At 51.3% G+C, this 5000-nt stretch overlaps 1 non-coding gene across 1 annotated transcript in view; it reads left to right on the top strand.

Moving 5' to 3' along the window:
* The first annotated feature begins 4506 nt into the window (after positions 1-4506).
* LOC124569677 overlaps positions 4507-5000 on the top strand; it is a 1910-nt gene continuing 1416 nt past the window's right edge. The window contains exon 1 of the ribosomal RNA XR_006971277.1: positions 4507-5000. This exon is cut by the window's right edge and continues 1416 nt beyond it. This is a non-coding gene — a ribosomal RNA (small subunit ribosomal RNA).

Genomic DNA, 5000 nt, shown 5'->3' with positions numbered 1-5000 from the left:
TTATGTAAGCACCAGCATGGAACAACACCCAGTGCATCCTCTCCGCCACATTAGACAATCCACACTGTCATAACCAGACTGGGAGGTCCACTCAGAAAACAGAATATCCCACCCACCCGACAACCACCATTGCTCAGCCAAGCCACCAACACCCACACATGTCCTACACAGGGGTGCACCCAACATCACAATACTGCCTCCTCTCACAGCACACAAACAATGGCAGGAATGAAAGACACAGGTCTGCCACAAGCATGGAATGAGAGCGCCGCCTGTCATGAGCCAAAGGTGCATCCTGACGTGGCAAATCAGATGATGCCGCAGGCATCCACTTACTATAATCACAATCAACAAACCGGCCGCCCCGCCCCGCCCCCCATTAAACCTTTCCTTACAACAATGTGTACCTTAACCTAACCTATATCGTACCGTAACCTAACCTATATCGTACCGTAACCTAACCTATGTCGTACCGTAACCTAACCTATGTCGTACCGTAACCTAACCTATGTCGTACCGTAACCTAACCTATGTCGTACCGTAACCTAACCTATGTCGTACCGTAACCTAACCTATGTCGTACCGTAACCTAACCTATGTCGTACCGTAACCTAACCTATGTCGTACCGTAACCTAACCTATGTCGTACCGTAACCTAACCTATGTCGTACCGTAACCTAACCTATGTCGTACCGTAACCTAACCTATGTCGTACCGTAACCTAACCTATGTCGTACCGTAACCTAACCTATGTCGTACCTTAACCTAACCTATGTCGTACCTTAACCTACCCTATGTCGTACCTTAACCTAACCTATGTCGTACCTTAACCTAACCTATGTCGTACCTTAACCTAACCTATGTCGTACCTTAACCTAACCTATGTCGTACCTTAACCTAACCTATGTCGTACCTTAACCTAACCTATGTCGTACCTTAACCTAACCTATGTCGTACCTTAACCTAACCTATGTCGTACCTTAACCTAACCTATGTCGTACCTTAACCTAACCTATGTCGTACCTTAACCTAACCTATGTCGTACCTTAACCTAACCTATGTCGTACCTTAACCTAACCTATGTCGTACCTTAACCTAACCTATGTCGTACCTTAACCTAACCTATGTCGTACCTTAACCTAACCTATGTCGTACCTTAACCTAACCTATGTCGTACCTTAACCTAACCTATGTCGTACCTTAACCTAACCTATGTCGTACCTTAACCTAACCTATGTCGTACCTTAACCTAACCTATGTCGTACCTTAACCTAACCTATGTCGTACCTTAACCTAACCTATGTCGTACCTTAACCTAACCTATGTCGTACCTTAACCTAACCTATGTCGTACCTTAACCTAACCTATGTCGTACCTTAACCTAACCTATGTCGTACCTTAACCTAACCTATGTCGTACCTTAACCTAACCTATGTCGTACCTTAACCTAACCTATGTCGTACCTTAACCTAACCTATGTCGTACCTTAACCTAACCTATGTCGTACCTTAACCTAACCTATGTCGTACCTTAACCTAACCTATGTCGTACCTTAACCTAACCTGTATTGCGCCTTAACCTAACCTGTATTGCGCCTTAACGTAACCTGTATTGCGCCTTAACGTAACCTGTATTGCGCCTTAACGTAACCTGTATTGCGCCTTAACGTAACCTGTATTGCGCCTTAACGTAACCTGTATTGCGCCTTAACGTAACCTGTATTGCGCCTTAACGTAACCTGTATTGCGCCTTAACGTAACCTGTATTGCGCCTTAACGTAACCTGTATTGCGCCTTAACGTAACCTGTATTGCGCCTTAACGTAACCTGTATTGCGCCTTAACGTAACCTGTATTGCGCCTTAACGTAACCTGTATTGCGCCTTAACGTAACCTGTATTGCGCCTTAACGTAACCTGTATTGCGCCTTAACGTAACCTGTATTGCGCCTTAACGTAACCTGTATTGCGCCTTAACGTAACCTGTATTGCGCCTTAACGTAACCTGTATTGCGCCTTAACGTAACCTGTATTGCGCCTTAACGTAACCTGTATTGCGCCTTAACGTAACCTGTATTGCGCCTTAACGTAACCTGTATTGCGCCTTAACGTAACCTGTATTGCGCCTTAACGTAACCTGTATTGCGCCTTAACGTAACCTGCATTGCGCCTTAACGTAACCTGCATTGCGCCTTAACGTAACCTGTATTGCGCCTTAACGTAACCTGCATTGCGCCTTAACGTAACCTGCATTGCGCCTTAACGTAACCTGTATTGCGCCTTAACGTAACCTGTATTGCGCCTTAACGTAACCTGTATTGCGCCTTAACGTAACCTGTATTGCGCCTTAACGTAACCTGTATTGCGCCTTAACGTAACCTGTATTGCGCCTTAACGTAACCTGTATTGCGCCTTAACGTAACCTGTATTGCGCCTTAACGTAACCGATATTGCGCCTTAACGTAACCTATATTGCGCCGTAACGTAACCTATATTGCGCCGTAACGTAACCCACATTGCCCCTTAACGTAACCTATATTGCGCCGTAACGTAACCTATATTGCGCCGTAACGTAACCCACATTGCCCCTTAACGTAACCCACATTGCCCCTTAACGTAACCCACATTGCCCCTTAACGTAACCCAACACACGTTGGGCCTTAACCCAACACACGTTGGGCCTTAACCCAACACACGTTGGGCCGTAACCCAACACACGTTGGGCCTTAACCCAACACACGTTGGGCCTTAACCCAACACACGTTGGGCCTTAACCCAACACACGTTGGGCCTTAACCTGCTCTGTAATTGTCATACGACGCGTTAAATTAGTGTAGTGTTGCCTAACTGCAACCCCCGCAATATAGTTTGCTACTCGCACTGCCCGGTCCCCAGTGTATCGCTTCATGTTAAACACCTTGCAGCTATACACTGTAATGTGGATGGCAGCAGGACGTACATGCTCAATGCCCTTTGCAGTTGTTCATTGGCATTTGCAGTTGTTCATTGGCATTCGCATGGCGAAGCACTTAGCCTACGCTGTGGTACGGCCTGTGTCAACTGTCCGCTGATGTTGTACGTCCAAATCACACACTGTACTGCACATTGGTCCTCATGTACTGAATGATACATCGTGGTACATGTGACCGTACAACGACTGCGCCAACAACGGCGAACCATGCGGTCCAAATGTTGTGCACTCAGCTACGTGTCGTCTCCCTATAAGAGCTGGATTGCAGTGTGGTATGCCCTGGATGGCGATCAGCATGAGCCGTCTGTTGATGTAGTGGCGCGTGTTGTCAGACGTAGTCGTCTCTTCTCACACACCGTGATAGCACGGTGCACTGCGTTCCACATCTGCGACATGCGACAGAGGCCGGTTGACAGTCGTTCGCGCAATGGACATCGCATACGTACGGGGGCCACCTTCCACGTGTTCGCTAAGCGTGGACATGTTGTTGCGTGTATGTGGGCAGACAGTGTGTCGTGACACCTGACACAGGCATGCAACAATCGTTGAATTTGCAAATGGCGATGGACGCCTACGTTTGCTGGTGACGTTACGCAAATGAACAACTGGTAAACCGTTGTGGTGCGGTTGTTCTCGCTAGGGGTGAATCAGTGATGGCGACGATCGGTTGAGCTACCAACCGGTTGTTGCAGCGATACCCACCATGCCCACGAACGTGAATGGCATGTGGGTGTGAAGCGATACGCGGCGGTGGCTGGGTGGGACCGTCCCCGGCCGGTGAGGGGGGGCCTCCCGGCGTGTTGGCCGTGCGGTGCGTGGGCGCACGCGCTACAGCCGGCTGGTGGGGGCGGCCAGTGGCAGGCGCGCCGGCCGACGGAGGCGGCAGGCGGCGCAGCTGCGCGCCGGCGCACCCTGCACGCGGCGCCGTGCGGCCAAAGTAGGTCCTCGCGGGCCCGGTGCGAAGCGCGGTGGACATCTGCAGTGTGCTGGTCCGATTGAGGACTGTGTGCGCTGAGGATGCGCCGCCGCCCGGCGCTCGGCGCCGCGACGCCGTCTGCTGCTCGGTCGCCTCTGCGGTTCTCGCAGGTGGTTTGTATCGCAGCTGTGCGGACGTGTTGGCGCGTGCGCTGTGCTGGGAGAGTTCGCTTCGGCACCCAAGTGGGGCTTTTGTCCTTCTGTGGCGCTGGCGTTGGAGCTGCCGGTCACCGTAGGTGGCGCGTGTTGTCTCCCGCCGGCAATGCCACGACAGCACGCTCCCGGGCCTCTGTCGGCAGCGGCAAGCTCAGTTGGGAGCACGGGTGGTCGCACCTAAAGCGTCTACTCGCCAAACTCCGGGCGATTGCGCCTCTCTCGAACCCGACCAAGTACTTAGGACGGCGCTGCGCGCCGCCGGGACCTGAGAGGGTTTCGAGGTGTATGGTGCAGGGGAGCTCAGCCTCCTCCTGTTTGCAGAATAATTGAGCGGACGCTTGCGTGTTCGCGCGGGCCCCCGGGACACACTCCCGGGCGGCCGGCTGCTCAGCTCTAGTTGACGCAGCTCCCTGGTTGATCCTGCCAGTAGTCATATGCTTGTCTCAAAGATTAAGCCATGCATGTCTCAGTACAAGCCGCATTAAGGTGAAACCGCGAATGGCTCATTAAATCAGTTATGGTTCCTTAGATCGTACCCACGTTACTTGGATAACTGTGGTAATTCTAGAGCTAATACATGCAAACAGAGTCCCGACCAGAGATGGAAGGGACGCTTTTATTAGATCAAAACCAATCGGTCGGCTCGTCCGGTCCGTTTGCCTTGGTGACTCTGAATAACTTTGGGCTGATCGCACGGTCCTCGTACCGGCGACGCATCTTTCAAATGTCTGCCTTATCAACTGTCGATGGTAGGTTCTGCGCCTACCATGGTTGTAACGGGTAACGGGGAATCAGGGTTCGATTCCGGAGAGGGAGCCTGAGAAACGGCTACCACATCCAAGGAAGGCAGCAGGCGCGCAAATTACCCACTCCCGGCACGGGGAGGTAGTGACGAAAAATA

This window comes from Schistocerca americana, unplaced genomic scaffold, assembly GCF_021461395.2.
Source record: "Schistocerca americana isolate TAMUIC-IGC-003095 unplaced genomic scaffold, iqSchAmer2.1 HiC_scaffold_1522, whole genome shotgun sequence".
In the NCBI taxonomy this organism is placed as follows: domain Eukaryota; kingdom Metazoa; phylum Arthropoda; class Insecta; order Orthoptera; family Acrididae; genus Schistocerca; species Schistocerca americana.
Note: the sequence above shows the minus strand (reverse complement) of the source record. Positions and strands in the feature narration are given on the sequence as shown.